Source organism: Callithrix jacchus, chromosome 11, assembly GCF_049354715.1.
Source record: "Callithrix jacchus isolate 240 chromosome 11, calJac240_pri, whole genome shotgun sequence".
Lineage (NCBI taxonomy): Eukaryota > Metazoa > Chordata > Mammalia > Primates > Cebidae > Callithrix > Callithrix jacchus.
The window spans coordinates 119,137,703-119,155,861 of NC_133512.1; the positions used below are offsets into that span (position 1 = coordinate 119,137,703).

General features: G+C 39.7%; 1 protein-coding gene and 1 pseudogene across 1 annotated transcript in view; one reads left to right on the forward strand and one right to left on the reverse strand.

Annotated features, from left to right (window-relative positions):
• The window catches only part of SND1 (staphylococcal nuclease and tudor domain containing 1), a 443,208-nt gene that overhangs the window by 260,423 nt on the left and 164,626 nt on the right, over nt 1-18,159 (reverse strand). The gene's annotated exons all lie outside the window — the stretch shown is intronic.
• Nucleotides 4,594-5,922, forward strand: LOC103795052 (phosphoglycerate mutase 1-like; annotated as a pseudogene).

The following is an 18,159-nucleotide window of genomic DNA, read 5'->3' on the forward strand; positions in this document are numbered from 1 at the left end:
GTTTGAATGTATTGCTCGAATACACAGCAACAAATCTCTCCCTGATGCATCACCTGCAGTACTTCCCGTGAGATGCTCTTCATATCAGCTAACCTGACTTCTCTTCTGCCCCTACCTCTAAGAGGTCAGATGGAAAACCAATGATACATTCTTCTACAAGACAGTAGTAAAGCAATAAACAAAAATGACCCAGGGAGCGCTGCTCCATGATTTAATATGGAAACAATTTTTATTCTTGTGCTATTAAAGAAAAGTCTCTGGGTCGTTTAGCCCAGGAGGTAAGTCAATACCTCAAGAATAGGAGAATTAGCTTTGCTCTCGAGATAACATTTCGAGCTATAAATTTATTATCTTGGTTGTCAAAAGACCAGCCCAAGAAGACAGTGATGATATTTTTTCTGACACTATAGAATTTCCAGAAAATTTGAGACAACTCTACAGAGAACAAAGCCAAAATTTCTAGCAGTTCCAGAGAAAATGCCCAGGCAGTATGAGAAGCATCCCAATACAATAACCAAGATTATAAAAAAGTACCAACCTTCAAACACTAGAAAATCCTCAAATGAGGTGTCCAGCTACAGACAAGAATTCACTGTAATCACTGTCCAAGATCTTCACACAAATCACTCTAAATGAGGGTGGCCAAACAATCTCAAAACAAAGAGTGAAAGAATGACCCAAAGCCCCACTACATGCAGAGTATATATATCAGAACAACCAGAAGGTATAGAAAATAGAAATAAATTTGTGGCCAGGTGCTTTGGGAGACTGAAGCGGGCAGATCAGCTGAGGTCAGAAGTTTCAGACCAGCCTGGCCAGCACGGTGAAACCCCATCTCTACTAAAAATACCAAAATTAGCCAGGCATAGTGGTGTGTGCCTGTAATCCCAGCTACTTGGGAGGCTGAGGCAGGAGAATCACTTGAACCCAGGAGATGAAGGTTGCAGTGAGCCGAGACCCCAACACTGCACTCCCCCAGCCTGGGCACAAGAGTGAAACTCCATCTTTAAAAAAAAAAAACACTTGCTACATTAGAAAAATAGTAAGAAAAATGCTAACTGTATAAGTTATTAAAGACACCAAAGAGAATAGTAATGCAAATAAATGTATTAAGGAACAACTACATTTCAGGTTAATTAGTTACATCTATTATATCTGAAATATTGAAAATAGGTGCATAATATACTATTCCTTTATTTTTTTCTCTAAAAGACAAACCAAGGTGCATAAGCATGTTGAGAATAAAAGGATACACTCGTTCATAAACCTGCATAATAAATGGTTAAAACTGACAGAAGGTTATAAAATGAGATGCCAATCTCAGATCTAATAAAATGAGTATTTGATTAGTGACATCTGCTATAATTCCTGTGAATATGCATCATGATAAACATAAGAATAGAATAAATTGAGTAATATTCAGTGATAAGTCTGGGGCTAAAAATTCTAGAAGAACATCCCATAGTTAATAGGGCTGGGGAGTAATGGAAAGATACATCAATAACATCTACAATGACAATACAAGGGTTATTAATGATTCACAGAAGTTAAACAATTTGTCCCCAAATTATGAAAAGGGGTCTTTTGAAAGAGACATAAAAGATAAATTGCCAAGTCATATATTTTGCAATTAGGCTAGATTATAAAAGGGTAAAAACAAAATGTATCTGTATGGGAAAAATTAATTTTAAAAAATGATTAATATTTAAAATTTTAATGATTTAATTATTGCAAGATTTCAATTTAAATTCAAACTGTTAATTGGAGCTTTTAAGGGATAAATTAAAATGAAAGTTTTATTTTAAATTAGAATGAAAAGGGCCACAGTTATCACCTGGAGCAAGCATGCACTATGATATAAAACAGATTCAAAAGTTAAGTGACTTCCTGAAGTATAAACATCTAGTTAATAAAAGAGTTTTAACTAAGATTCTAAAAATCAGAATAATATCTGAAGTACGAGGATAGGAAACCACAGTAAAAGGTACAGTATCAACATCATTTCAATAAAGTCTATTTTATGCTTGGATGGCACTTCAGTCTGGAAGAGCCAGCCAGCCCAAGGGCCTTCCAAGTTGGAATTATTTCAGAAGCTACCCTTTAAAAGAAATGAATGACACCGGGAGATGGCGAAGAGGGTAGTCGGCAAGAAGGCTGACATATCTGTTAATGACTCTGGCTCTCTCAAAAACCACCTACCCTATAGCTATACCTCTTGCTGCTCTATATAAAAGCACATCAAAAATTTTAAATACTTAAAAAATGGAGTATTTGTTGCTATGTTGTTTTTAAATAAGGGATAAAGAAATTAATTATTAAGGCTAAATGGTATTTAAGATTTAAAAAAGGAATGAAATTAAAGTTAAAATGAGAGAATTAAAATTCCAGGAACCAAAAAAGGTTGCCTTTTTAAATGAGATAAAATACAAGGACTTAAAAGGACGGGAAAAAGCTATTAGGCTTCTTAAGTGACCAAATCCTGTCTAAGAAAGTGCTCAACACTGTCAGTAAGTAGACATAGAATATTTTTATCTTTAACTCTTCTAACTTTTATATCCTCCAAAATGTAGATGACTGATTTTGTAGGATTTAGTGATACTTAGATCTAGCTGATACTAATACACAGTATGGCTTATTTATTAAAACATAAAATAAAACCACATTACCATAGTTCAAAAAAATTAAGATGAACATACACTCATGGAATAAAATAACATAAAGCCATTAAAATGAACACATAAAAGTTTATTTAAGGATGTGGGGAGATGTTCAGGCTCTACTGTCAATTTTATTTTATTTTTGAGACTAAGTTTTGCTCTTGTTGTCCAGGCTGGAATGCAGTGATATGATCTGGCTCATTGCAAACTGTGCCTCCTGGTTCAAGCAATTCTCTTGCCTCAGCATCCCGATAGTTAAGATTACAGGTGCCTGCCACCACATCCAGGTAATATTTGTATTTTTCGTAGAGATGGGGTTTCGCCATGTTGGTCAGGCTGGTCTCAAACTCCTGGGATTACAGGTGTCAGCCACCACACCTGGTCTCCATTGTCAATTTTAAAAAAGGACACACAGACACAGATTAGAATATAAATGTATAAGTGAAAGAAAATACCCCAAACTGTTACTTGAATTACTTTTATTTTTCCTTTATACTTGCCAAAATTAGTATAATAAACATATATTGCTTTTATAATCAGAAAAAAATGACTACAAAAGAAACATAAAGGTATTCATGGTTCAGGTATGTTTTGGCCAGGCGCAATGGCTCACGCCTGTAATCCCAGCACTTTGGGGGTCTGGGGCAGGTGGATTACCTGAGGTCAGGAGTTTGAGACCAGCCTGTATTTTTGTATTTTCAGTAGAGACGAGATTTCAACAGCCAATACGGTGAAATCTCGTCTCTACTGAAAATATAAAAAATTAGCTGGGCATGGTGGCACACATCTGTAATCCCAGCTACTCGTGAAGTTGAGGCATGAGAATCGCTTGAATCTGGGAGGCGGAGGTTGTAGTGAGCCGAGATCATGCTACTACACACCAGCCTAGGTAGCAAGAGTGAAACTCAGTCTCAAAAAAAAAAAAGGTATGTTCTAAGATTCCTAAGGTAACATTACTTAACATCATTCCTAAAAAGCAGTGACACATGTTAGTATGAATAAGGGAGATTAGATTCCCTATATATAATTCTCCAACAGGCTTCTAATCAACCCACTAATTTTCATTCAGTGCCCACATATTCCTACTTCCTTTCAAGTAACAAAACTAGTATAGCTGTACATACATTCCGAGAAACAGACCAAAAATTTGGCAACTACAGTACCTGAGGTGGAAGACAATGGGATTAGTCACAAAGAAAATGAAGATCAGAGGTTTGTAAAGCTTTCCAAGGTCAGGAACTAAGAAAACAAGATGGTAAACAACAGCAAAATGGTTACAACTACTAAAAATGATATTCCGCTGCTCATCAAGTATTTTTAAAGCAAGCTTAAACAAACAAACAAAAGAATACACGAGGAGTCTTGCATATGTGCAAACAGCAAAGGAATATTCCATCTTCTTTGTAACACTGGGAATGCTACTCTTGCTTAAGTGATGGAAGAGAAGAAAAGATAAAGTGATTGACACAATGAAGATGGGTAAAGATCAGAATTTTCATTCTAGGCTATACAGGGCTAAAATGGATCCTAAGCTAAATTGCTTTGGTCCTTAGAATTAACAGCTTATCAAGAATCAGGTAGCAAGAATGAAAACCAGAGGTGGCCTTGAACACTTGTTATGACTTCAATGAACAAGGAGAGAAAACAGGTTTTATCTGCATCAAGGAATCTGGCTTACAAAAACAAAATAAAACCTTAATACTTGCCTAAGAATAAAGCACTGACTGCTTTTCCATGAACAATTTTTAAAAACTTGTAGATAATATTTCTGAGACGACAAATAGCACATTGCTGAGGATGTATATAAAATCAGATTTTTTTCAATTACCTATTTCAGTCAATATGCACTTAGTTTTAAAAGGGGTATTATTTAAAATCAGTGGAAACTTAAAGATACCACCAGGAAAAGATAGTATAAAAATATAGAACTGGGGCCATGCAGCGAGAGCATGCAGAGCAGTGGAGGGGGCAGGCTGCCACTCAGGAATCTGCGAACCCCAATCGGTGCCACATCCCCAGCCTGCCACCCACGGCCACCTACAAACTGGTGCTGATATGGCACGGCAAGAGCATGTGGAAACTGGAGAACTGCTTCAGTGGCTGGTACGATGCAGACCTGAGCTTGGCAGGCCACAAGAAGGCCAAGTGTGGTGGGCAAGCACTGCAAGATGCTGGCTATGGGTTTGACATGTGCTTCACCTCAGTATAGAAGACAGTGATCTGGAACCTCTCTGTATAGTGCTAAGTGCCATTGATCAGATGTGGCTGCCAGTAGTGAAGACTTAGCGCCTCAGTGGGATCTCACCAGTCTCAGTAAAGCAGAAACTGCTGCAAAGCATGGTGAGGCCCAGGTAAAGATCTGGAGGTGCTCCTATGATGTCGCACCACCTCCAATGGAGCCTGACCATCCTTTCTACAGCAACATCAGTAAGGATCACAGGTATCCAGACCTCACAGAAGAACAGCCACCCTCCTTTGAGGGTCTGAAGAATACTATTGCCAGAGCTCTGCCCTTCTGGAATGAAAAAATAGTTCTCCAATCAAGACCATCCTGGTCAACATGGTGAAACCCCGTCTCTACTAAAAATACGAAAAATTAGCTGGGCATGGTGGCGCACGCCTGTAATCCCAGCTACTCAGGAGGCTGAGGCAGGAGAATTGCCTGACCCCAGGAGGCGGAGGTTGCGGTGAGCCGAGATCGCGCCATTGCACTCCATCCTGGTCAACATGGTGAAACCCCGTCTCTACTAAAAATACGAAAAATTAGCTGGGCATGGTGGCGCACGCCTGTAATCCCAGCTACTCAGGAGGCTGAGGCAGGAGAATTGCCTGACCCCAGGAGGCGGAGGTTGCGGTGAGCCGAGATCGCGCCATTGCACTCCAGCCTGGGTAACAAGAGCAAAACACCATCTCAAAAAAAAAAAAAAAATAGTTCTCCAGATCAAGGAGGGGAAATGGGTTCTGACTGCTGCCCATGGCAATAGCCTTCGGGCATTGTCAAGCATCTGGATGACCTCTCTGAAGAGGCTATCGTGGAGCTGAACCTGCCGACTGGTATTCCCATTGTCTATGAATTAGACAAGAACTTGAAGCCTATCAAGCCCATGCAGTTCCTGGGAGATAAAGAGACTGTGCGTAAAGCCATGGAAGCTGTGGCTACCCAGGTCAAGGCCAAGAAGTGAAAGCCAGAGGGCAGGCTATTGTTCCCAGAAGCACATTCCCTGCCTATCTCACCCCTCTGCCCCTCCCTCCTGCACATGTCACACCGACCGATCTGTAGGCATCTTGAGTTGTAGCTGCAGATGGGGACCAGTGGCTCCCATTTTCATTTTAGCCATTTTGTCTCCTGCACCCATTCCCTTCATACATTTTAGTCAGAGTAGCACTTCTAGGACACAAGTTCTCAGTCCAAATTGTGGAAAAGCTCCCCTTATCCAAGAGTGTTTAAAGGTAGTGAGTTGGGTTTTTGCGAGTGCTTTGTTTACTAAGGACTTGTGGGGAAGAATCATGCTAAGCCATGACCAATGAAGAGAAGCAAGAGAGGCTGTCTGCCCCTAGGAACCAGTCCTGTGTTCTTCTGCAGTCAGGCCAGCCTGAGGGCTCTAGTCATTCCAGTGGAAGACAAATGTAACCTGCATGGTGATGTGACAACTGTTTCCTCCCTGTCCCCAGAGGAGCTGGCTCCAGAAGGTTGGGATAGATCCTAAGTTTATTTGTGTGTTATATTTATATATATAAAAAGAAAGTATAGCGTATATATAAATAATACAAAACAATAACTTTTCTGGGGTTTCTCGTGGCACTTGAAATAGTTCCACATGTGATCATCAGAAGCTAAGCCATTCCTCGTACCAATATGGGATAAGCTCCGTGACCTCTGAGGGGCAGGAGTGCTTCCTGCTGTGTGCTTTAGAATCCCTCCCCGCCTTGTTTCATGGCAGTGAAATGCCTCCTGGTCTTGTCCAAGTGTGTCTTTCACTGATTTCTAAATCATGTTCTAGTTGCCTGGCCCTGCCACATGCCAGCGTTCATTTGAGCATAGCTGGACTAAATCCTTTTTCCAGATCAGTATAATAAAGGAATGAAGTGCAAAATAAATAAATAAAAAAAATACAGTGCTGCATTTGCAAAAGTAGTTGTTTACTTTTTTAAAAGTTTACCTATAATTTTTAATAAAGCAACATTTCTGCTTCATTTTGTTATCGTCATACTCACTATTTAATACCAGGGTAAATCCTTCATTGCCTAAGTATTCACTATGATATGAGTAAATATAATGCATCACTCTGTAACACAAATCACAACAAATCTCTCTTTCACTTTAAATCTCTCAAGGTAAGTTTAAACAAAATATACTACCTATGGGATTAGAAATAAACTCACTTTATAATATTATCTAAATTTAATCAATACCAGAATTCACCAATACCTCCTCAATTAAGTCTTGACTTTTAAAAGCAAATATGTCGAAGTGAATTTAAAAAAAAACAATACAGGCCGGGCGTGGTGGCTCACGCCTGTAATCCCAGCACTTTGGGAGGCCGAGGCAGGTGGATCACGAGGTCAACAGATCAAGACCATCCTGGTCAACATGGTGAAACCCCGTGTCTACTAAAAATTACAAAAAATTAGCTGGGCACGGTGGTGCGTGCCTGTAATCCCAGCCACTCAGGAGGCTGAGGCAGGAGATTTGCCTGAACCCAGGAGATGGAGGTTGCGGTGAGCCGAGATCACGCCATTGCACTCTAGCCTGGGTAACGAGAGCGAAACTCTGTCTCAAAAAAAAAAAAAAACGGTTTGCAATGCTGGATTAATCGGGCATTCATTTGAAGAACTCAAAAATGTTGAGAGAGGCAAGGCATTCAACATTTCTTTCTAACTGATGATGAAACAAACTTATAGGTTAGACAGATAAGTTCAGGAGACTGAGAATCTTTAATTTTGAGCTTTTAAGACTTTCAGAGAAACTCGGGTTTTTAAAAAGCTGCTGGTAGGGTGCATACTTTGCCCTTTATTAGTTTCTCTTGGGTCAAAATAAATTAAATCCTCCTCAGAAGTCCTGCCAGCTCCCATGGGAAACCTACTTGGTTATGAAAAATGTGCCAAGAAACTCAGAAAAGAAGGAAACAAGATGTTGAGTTCTCTCCCAACTCCCCCTTCCCAAGGCCGTTTCCACTTCCTCCCAGACTCAAGAACATCATAGTCAGGGGAACCAAGCACCTGGGGGTGAAAAAGACTTTCTAAAGAGGGACAAGCAACAGGCTGTCATCTTGCTGGATTGGTTTTGAAAGCAACTAGGAGGTGGAGGGTGTAAGGGAAATAAGGCTGCCTTCTTCCTCGTAAGAACTCACTCTATATCTCCCCCCACCACACTGCTCACTTTGCCCATCCCCTTCTCTCTCTCACTCAGCCTTATCAGGACCCAGCACTAGTTTGTTTTATTTGTCATATTGTATACTGCTCTCTGTTCTTAATTTTCCTAAACCCTGACTCAGTAGTTTGCTGTTATCGATTGTGCTCTTACAATCAATAATATATGCCAAGCACTAAATGCTTAACATATATTACCTCATTTAATGGTCATGACAAGACTGGCTTAGGTAATGCTACCCCAGAGAGTCAAACTCATGGCTATTTGGTTCCAAAGCTCATACACTAAACCACTACAAATAGCCAACAACAGGATATTGATTAAATATTCAATGATATTAAATGATAAAATATCTCATGTAGAAGACTATTTAATGACATAGAAAAAACATCATATTGTGCAGGTTACAAAACAGTAAGTAACATGTAATTATAACTAAGTTGAAAATTATGCAAACATACAAATGCATTTAACAAAAAAGACTAGAGTAATACACACTCAAGTATTAACAGATGCTACACTGGGAGGTAGGGTTTTTTTTCCCTTTATGTTTTCCTCTTTAAGAAGTGCTGCTTTTATGATTGAAAAAATGAGCAGTCAATGTTACTTACAACAAAATAGAAAAAGAAATACAGTATCGTAAACAAGAATAGAATGGACAATATCACCAGTATTAGCAGAATTCACAATCACATTTTCAAGTAGGATAATTATGGCCATAGAGAAAACTAGACTAAAATTTTACATGAAAATTGCAAGCTCTAAGTTGTACAGATCAAATATGATAAACCTTTACCACCTGCAAGCACACAGAATTGAAACAAGAATGCAAAGATACTATTTTGGTGATATGTATGAAATTAAACTGTATTTATGATGCTAGCATATGTGTAAAAAGGGAGAATACCTACCCACAAACATATCTTCCTGTGTAGGCCTAAAATATCCCTGAAAAGATTCACAAGGAAATGGTAATATTGGTTGCTTCTTTGGTGATAAAATGAACCTGTGAAGGACTAGGGCAAAAGAAAGGTCTCCAATTGTATACTCTTTATTAGCATTTGAATTTTAAACCAAGTAAATGCATTATCTACTAAAAATAATAATTAAAATATAAAAGGAACACACCAAGAGAAAATCTTAAAATGATATTGATTTCCCCATAAATAAAAATGTCTAAAAGATAAAAGGGATGTTAAATAATTCAAATGTCTGCCCATTTTATATAATAGCTTGTCAAAAAATATCCTATGTTTCCATATTAGCTTTCCTGCCAAATGACGTCAAAATGTCTGTTTCAGCAATAAAACAACCAAATTCATTTACTTTCTTGATTTGACTTTTTAAAATCTTAAGAAAAAATTTTTTTAATCACTGCTTTATCCATATATGTGCTTTCTACGCAGCTATTTTTTTTAACACATCCTTTCTACATCTATTTTTAAAATGTAAAGAACAAGTTATGTTATATAAAACAAAAAAATGTTTTAAATTGTATCTTCCTGGCTGTTTAAAAACTAAATTTAAAAAAATCCTGTAAGGAAAAGTACCTTTGCCTGACCATAGAAATCATCCCAATGTAAAAAGCAATCTGAAAGAAACAGAAAAAAACAAGGACATGGAGAAATCAACCCTGTACTGCTACCCATCAACCTGGAGACAGAGTTGGAGAGCAGAGATGATGACATGGGGTCCAGGAAAAAAAAAATCCAATCCAAATGTGAATTACAGAAAGCTGGGTCATTCAAGGAAAACAACAGACTCTGAAGCAGGTCAGTGATATCCAAGTACTTACTCTTTTACTAGCTGAAACAATATCCAAGCGCCCCACATGCCACTTGTGCTTGGGGCAGCATCAGGCAAATCCATCGTTAGAGCACCCAGCAAGGACACACATACACTGGCCCATCAACTAGAACTCCTCAGGAAGGGAAACTCAGACTAAGAGGAATGACTGATGCAACGTTTTCCTTGTCCCTGTTTTCTCTTTTCCAAAAACAATGGGAAATGACAGTTAAAGAAGGCAGAGAGTTCTAAATGTACTATATAATATAATCTCGCCTGGAACATTCTGAGTGATCATTCGGGAGGATCCAAGGCCAAGAAAAAACTGGAGCTATCAAGCAAAAACTTAAGGAGACCTGGTTCAGAAAAAAGTTAATGCTCTGTCAACTCTGGTACGGAACCAAGCTTCATGCTGCTGGAAGGAAGAACAGAAACAAGAAAAAATGGCATTTAGCAAATCACTTTTTTCTTGTTAAGGCCAGAAAGGTCCCAGGGATCCGCTACAACAGCCAAGTCAGACATAAAGGCAGATGGAGTCTATACATTGGAAAGTGAGAACTACTACAAGCTTAGCATTTTGACAATTTCAGGTTGGAGGTCTAAGACACTTTGAGGAGGGGGAGGGAAAATCGAACACAAAGGAAATGGGGGTAAAGGAAGGATAGAGAAGGAGTAAAGAAAATGAGGTTAGAGAGAAAGAAAGAAAGAAAGGGGGAGTTTGTGTCTGTAACATTAAAAAGACTACATTCTACTTTCAGTCTCTGAATGGTGAGAGAGACATCATAAATCTTTCTAGACATAGTGATCTTATTACCATTTGCCCCTTAGAAAGCTGTGATTAACTACACCAAAGCAGAAATACCGAAGAACAGCAACATGACTCATCTTTGTCTTTGATCTTCAAAAACTCTCCCATGCTGAGGAGTTCAAACTACATGCTGCTTTTCTTCTAGACTGCTGGCAGCAAGCAAACTCCACCACTGGCAATAGGAGAAACTAGGGGAAAATGTGAAAAAGCACCTGGATAATGTCAAGAAGTCAATCATTCTGATGGCAATGGATTCCTAAAGCCATTATTTCAAAATGTAGTGAACTGACAAATGACAGAAGTAAACCACCACCAGCCCTCAAGTGGGAGAAAATCATGAGGAACCACACATCTTAGAAAAGTAGAAAGCAACTCCTTTCCCCAATAACTGAATTGTAATCCCAACCTAACCACTTAAACATTTCAGATAAAAAGATCTGCTTTGACCCTAACCTGGTAACATAAACAGAGGTGGAGAAAGAATGAATTCAGTCTCCCAGCTTGTAGGGGTTGGGAGAAGGTGGGCATCATGAGTGATTAAGATAATTAAGCAGTAGAGATTTATATTATAGCATTCTCAGCAAACAGGTCTTTAACAATCAGTGTTCACAGTAAGTTCAAAGAATCACCCAGTGGCCACAGGAATCAAGAGGGTTTGTGCGTGACACATAGCCATCACATCAGTATTCATGAAATTCATTGATATTTAAAATAAAACAATCTTTGATGATGAAAAGATTAAACTTTTGGAACCATAAAAGTAGTCCAGTCTATGCAAAACAGGTCAACAAATCTTCAAACTGGGGTTTATGAACTGATCCTCAGAGCCTGCCTGCCAGTCCCTTCTGTTTTTAGAGAGGGGTTAACTAAGGTCCAAAATAAAACGGGGGTGAGATAAACAAAGACTAGATATACTTCAGGCCAGGACTCCAGGCCCCTGAGCTTTTCTACCTCCAGCCCATCCTACAAGATGAGCCAGCATCCCACGGTGGAAAACCACCTGCCTCTTTAGGGTGGCCCTCCTCAGAGTCAATACTGGGAAAACTACACATTTATAAGTAAATGTTGTTAAGTTAAAATTTGATTAGAAATACCAGAATGACAAATTGAGTCTTTCTGGATACTTTAGTAAGATCATCTTTTTAGAGGATAGAGAAAAAGTAACCTTTGGATTTTCCAAATTAAGAAAATGGGAACAATGAATGAAATGAATTCACTCCAAGTATAAGAATGTGACAATACACAATCTTCAACTGCATATCTTCCAGCCTGAGGTCATGGAAATGTCTCATCTCTTCATTTTAATGTAGCCTGACAAATTCTGGACAAGGCTGCATGCAGGTCTGCATTTGAGGTGCTAGCTTCTATAGTTCCAACCTGAAGAACTAAAACAGTTCCATCCGTTCTGACCTGCTCAAACTTACTCCTAATGTGGCTGTTTGCTTACACTCTCTCCCTATACTATACAAACCCAAGGAATCACAGGTGTCAAACATGATATCCAATTTACAGATGAAGAAACAGAGGTCTCATGAACACAGAAATCATCAAATTATGATTTTCTCACTCAAATGTTGAGAGACTCAATCAGAAAGCTAAAAAAGCCTGCTCGGCTCTCTAGCTGCATCAGACACCATTTTACCAAAACACAGTCAACCTAAACTTCCAATTAAAGACCAGGTCACCTCTGTGACTTTCTTCTTTCTTCCAGTCTTTACTTTTCCTTTCCTTGCTTTTCTTTTGTTGTCTTTTTATGGGGGTTAAAGGTATGGAGGTGGTAGAAGCCTAGCCTGGTGGAGGAAATTTTGCTGTTTTACTGCCCACCCTGCGCATCAGATTCTACTAGGACGGGCTCTGAGGAGCCGGGCTCAGTAGCAACCTGCCAGGCAAAAAGGTATACCATCCACTGCAGACATGGCAGAGCGGAGCAAGGCACTGACTTACAATTTCCAACTCATTTGCACTATTACTGGGGGATAGGAACATTAATAATCCCAAGCCAGGGGTTGAGAGGGAGGTGGGAACAGCAGGGTTCAGTCAAGGTCCATCAACCTTATGTTACTTAAAACTTTAATAATAGAGAATTCAAGCCAAAAAAATCAGTTTATTGCCTGTTAGTTGAGTAAATCCTTCTGTGCTTTTTAAGAACAGGATAGAAATAATGCACATTTTCAATAATGAAAACAAGACACAGAAAAGTCCCCAATCAGACCTACAGCACTAAGGAGTGACTGCTTAGCTTCCCTCATGAAGACTTCACATTACAAGCTGCCAATCAGATGTAGTGATAATCCAACAGTTTTAATTCATATACAGTAAAACATAGGAAAACATTTATCCAACCTATTTTTAAAGTCTTGGTTTGTATTCAGTTAGACAGTACTTATACCTAAAGTCTCCTTGAATTAGGGCTCCAAGTCCATATTATTATATAACAGGATGAGGAAATTTAAAAAGCAGGTGACAACGAAACCATTTTCTCAGCTCAGAGCTACTATGACAGGCCTTCTCCATCCCTTCTCCACATCCAAATATTTGATATGACAAAGCACAGGACAAATCCCACCCCTTCTGTAAAGATTTATTGAGGCCCTCAACCTCATTCTCAATGTCAAGCACAGTCTCAGGAACTGAGCCAATGAAAAGACAAGACAGGCTCTTTGCCCTTTGAGGTAGGGAGGTAGGTCAGACCTAGGAACTGCTACAACAGAAATGGTCACAAAAACATCATAGGAGGACAAAGAACACCAGACTTTACATGGCGAGCCAGAAATACAGAATAGAGGTAAGATTTCTGACAACAACAAAGAAAAGTATGAAAGCAAGAAGTTGTGCAATGGCTTGGCATGTCCATGGAATGGTGAGAAGTTCTTTGTGACATATTATGTGGAGAATAATGCCGGAAATCAGACTGGAAATGCAAGCAAGATGCTCATTGGAAGTTACAGTATCTTACATACAGCTGCCTTTTCTTTGCTTTTTATTATATATTCGTCTAGGGAGTCAGATTCTTTTCTGTAGCCAAATAGGTATCAGTAGAGTTGGTGACATGATCAGGCCTATGCATTTTGAAAGCAATTGTGACAGTAATCTGGAAGATGGCATAAACAGAAGAAACAGGGCAAGTAGTTAAGATGAAGTTCCAATAATTAAAATGAGAGCTAAGGAAGACACAGACTAAGAGATTCACTGAAAAGAACATGAAAAAGAGGAGTAATGATGAATTTGCTTATGAAAAAGACTGGGTTAGGGGCTGGGTGGCTCCTGGTTTTAATGTTTGGCACAAGGGATGGGAGATGACATTAAGAAAGATCAATAGCAAAGCCAAGGCACTTTGTGGGCAGGAGAAAAAAAATCATATGGAAACTCTGAACTATATTTTGGACGTGACAGATGTCAACTACCTACTGAACCCTGCAGTGGGGTATCCACTGGTCAGCAGCTGGAAGCAGAAATCTATAAGCAGAGAAAGAAGTTGGGGTGGAAATATTCCTAAGAGTCAGGATTATGACTGGAAGCTGAGGCCATTAAATATATAAGGTCACCCAGCGGGTGAGACCTCTCCTATCTGTGAAAGATAACCACAATCAGTAGACTTTGCATTAATATTAATCAAATACCACCAAGTGATACATTTCTGTTATCTTAACAGTTATTCAAATATGTTCTTATTCAACTTCTCATATAACGGATGCCATCTTACCCCCATTAGACTGTAAGCAACTTGCAACTGCACCTCTATAAAGGTACCAAACAACCATGTGCCTTTTCTAAAGTACTAGTACTATCAAAATAGGCTCTCTCCCTAATTCCTAGAACAAAGGTTGGCACAGAATAGTTGTTAAAAAATATTTGCTGAATGAATAACAGAAATGCATTAGCCAGGCAGAGTGGCTCATGCCTGTAATCCCAGAACTTTGGGAGGCCAAGGCAGACAGATCACCTGAAATTGGGAGTTCAAGACTGGTCTGGCAAACATGGTGAAAACCTATCTCTACTAAAAATACAAAAATTAGCCGGGTGTAGTGGTACATGCCTATAGTCCAGCTACTCAGGGGGCTGAGGCACGAGAATCACTTGGAACCAGGAGGCAGAGGGTGCCATGAGCCAAGATCGCATCACTGCACTCCAGCCTGGGTGACAGCGTGAGACGCTGTCTCAAAAAAAAAGAAAAAAAAATAAGTTTGAGAAATGAATTGGTGTTACTAGGCTACTTGTTAACATATTAAGGCCTTCTTAATATAGCAAGTGTTTACACATGACCAAAGCTTCAGGGACTGAGTCCTAAAGAAAATAAACATATTAATTATTGACATTTGTTTTCAGAGGACTACTTGCTCCTCAGCGCAGCCCACTTGTTGAAGCCAGAAGAGGTGAGAAGGCAAAGCTGCAGAAAAAAATATCTTATCCAAAAAGGCCACATTAAAGAGGAACCCTGGAATTCCTACAGTTACTGAAGAAAATTCCTGCACAGGGCACATGATGCTCTCTGTAAGCAGGCAGAATGTCAGAGATGGTGTTCCAGAAGACAGGCTTGTGCTAATTATTCCTAATGTTCTATTCATCAACCTTGAATGGGATGAGCACGGCTCATCAAGAGCTACTGCCAGGAATGATTTCTCCCAGGGTGTGTCGTATTTCAAAATCCTGCTAATTACTAAGTAGAAGCGATGGAGGCCCTGTGACTAGGATGGCCATGATATTGTGCAGCCTTCCTAAGTGGACATCAAGTAAAGAAAACAGGACAACAGTTTGGGGGCGAGCCTATGGATAACACTGGAAATGTGCTTGATTGTATCAATCCCACCACACCAACTGTCAGCTGGTCTGCAAGAGGGACGGCATTAGCACCCAGAAGGAATATTGACAGAAAGAATGATCACAAATAAAGGAAGCAAGACAAGACAAGCAGGAAATCAGAGATGGAACAATGCTGACATTATCAAACCCTATCTCACAGATTACTTTGGCAAAGAAACTAACTACTGAAGTAGAAACCCAGAAACAAGAGGTTTGGCCAAGAGTCAAGTGTCCAGATACAAGAAGCTAACCTGCTGTCCTGGGGCTGCCGTAACAAAGTAGGGAAAACTGGCTGGCTTAAAACAACAGAATTTTACCCGCTCAAAGTTCCGAAAGCTCTAAGTTGAAATCAAGGTGTAGGCAGGGTCATTATATCTCTGACAGCCCAGGGAGGCATCCTTCGTTGCCTCTTCCTAGCTGGTGCATCCTGGCAATGATTAGCATTTCCCGGCTTGTATCTAAAACCACTCCAGTCTCTACCTCCATTGTCACATGGTCTCTTTCTCTCTGTGCCCCATACTCCTCCTCCATCTCTTCTTCTTCCTCCTTCTCCTTCAAGAGTTGGGGTCTCACTCTGTTGCTCAGACTACAGTGCAGTGGCATGATCATGGTTCACTGCGGCCTCCCACTCCTAGGCTTAAGCAATCCTCCCACCTCGCCTCCCAGGTAGCTGGGACTACAGGTGCATGCCTCCATACCTGGCAATAGATCCTCTTCTTCTCATGAAGAGACCGGTCACTGAATTTAGGGTCCATCATAATCCAGTATCACTTGATTTTAACTTAGCTAATTACATCTGTAAAGACCTTATTTCCAAATAAGGTCACATTCTAAGGTTCCAGATGGATGAGTATTCCAGGGAGATGCTGTACAACCCACTACACGTATCATCATGAAAACATCAGGAAGGCCTGTCTTATTCATGGGATAGAAAACTGTTGCATTCTTTGCCAGAAGATGATAACTCCTCAGGTAAAAGATAAAAAAGGCAATTCTGGGTATCAATAAAAATAACCTCTTTCGCACAAGAGCAAAAAGTATCACTCAGATTTTAAATACATTAAAACAAGGGGTGCATTTTTTAACTTACAACTACATGAACCAATTATGAAGATGCAGCCTTTAAAATATCACTTCTGTCACCCAAGTATAAAAAGACGACAGATTTCAACCTTAGAACCAACAGACATTTGTGTATCAGATCTTTTCACGCATAAACGAATTGCTCATACCCTTGGGAAAGAAATATTCAAGCAACCTAAACAATTAGCCCAACTTCACCAAGCATAATAAAAAGAGACGCTGCATATATAGAAACCCTGGAATGTTGGTGCTTTCCAATTGGACTCTTTCTGAATGATATGAATTACTTCGCAGATACATAAGAAAACTTTTTTCTCATTAGAAAACTTTTATCTTTTATCCCTATATAGATCCTTATAACAGACTAAACTACCTGCATTCTGGAGAAAAAAACTACTTAAAAAAGATAGCAATTGTCAGGTTTCCTTTCCAAATGAGCACATCTGCATCCAGCCTCACTTTACACTAGTCTACAACATAAGATATTCTGCACAGTTATCAAGCCCAAGCTCAAAAGAATCTATTCTCTGTAAACCAGGAGGTATAGGAAGTTGGAAGATTTGCAACTCAGCACATTTTATAGGGTTTTTTGGCACATAAGGGTTATTTTTAAAGTGGGAAAAAAAGCCTGTCCTCTCCCTACCCCCAAACACAGCTGAGCTGATTCAGCACAAATCTCCCCTAAAATAAAATCTTGGTTTGCAGAGAGTAAGCATGGAAAGTTCCAGCCCCAAGGACGACATTTCAGAAACCTAGCTGAAAAGATCAGGAGTGGGTGGCTTAAGACCACAAATCATGTTATAAATATAGGAACATTCACCAGAAAACTATGGGCAACTTGGGAGTCCAAGTAAGAAAGTCTTTAATAATAAGCAAAGTAATATAAGGTATTATCCAGAGATATGAGAATCTCGAGGATTCTTGTAACTAATAAATCATTCCCCTCAGGTGAGCATACACAAGAAATTTCCAGGAATGCAGTTGAAAACTCTAGTTTCATTTAACTTAGAGATGCTTTTGAAGAGGATATTAAAATATACATCATACAAATAACACACTTCAAGACCGAATGCAGTGGCTCATGCCCGTAATTCCCAGCACTTTGGAAGGCCAAGGCGGGTGGAACACCTGATGTCAGGAGTTCAAAACCAGCCTGGCCAACATGGTGAAACTCTATCTATGAAAAATACAAAAAATTAGCCAGGCGTGTTGGCAGCTCCCTGTAATCTCGGCTACTTGGGAGGCTGAGGCAGGAGAACTGCTTGAACCTGGCAGGCGGAGACTGCAGTGATCCAAGATCATGCCACTGCACTCCAGCCTGGGCCACAAAAGCAAAACTCTGTCTCAAAACAACAACAACAACAAATAACACACTTCACCAAAGAGCTGTGTGTACCACTCAACACCCTGATGGCCCTCAAAGCATAGGGGTACTTTTCAGAATCTGCAGGGAAAACAACAAAAGACAACCAAAATCTCATTATTGAAAAGAACATTTAGGTGGCAGTAGGAAGAAAGCTACCTTGCTGAGCTTCCAGAAACAGGCAACTCCAGTCATTTATGTTAATCAACCCTCACTAGACAAGAGCCCTCAAGAATCATCAGGGGTAGGGCCAGGTGCCATGGCTCATGTCTGTAATCCCAGCACTTTGGGA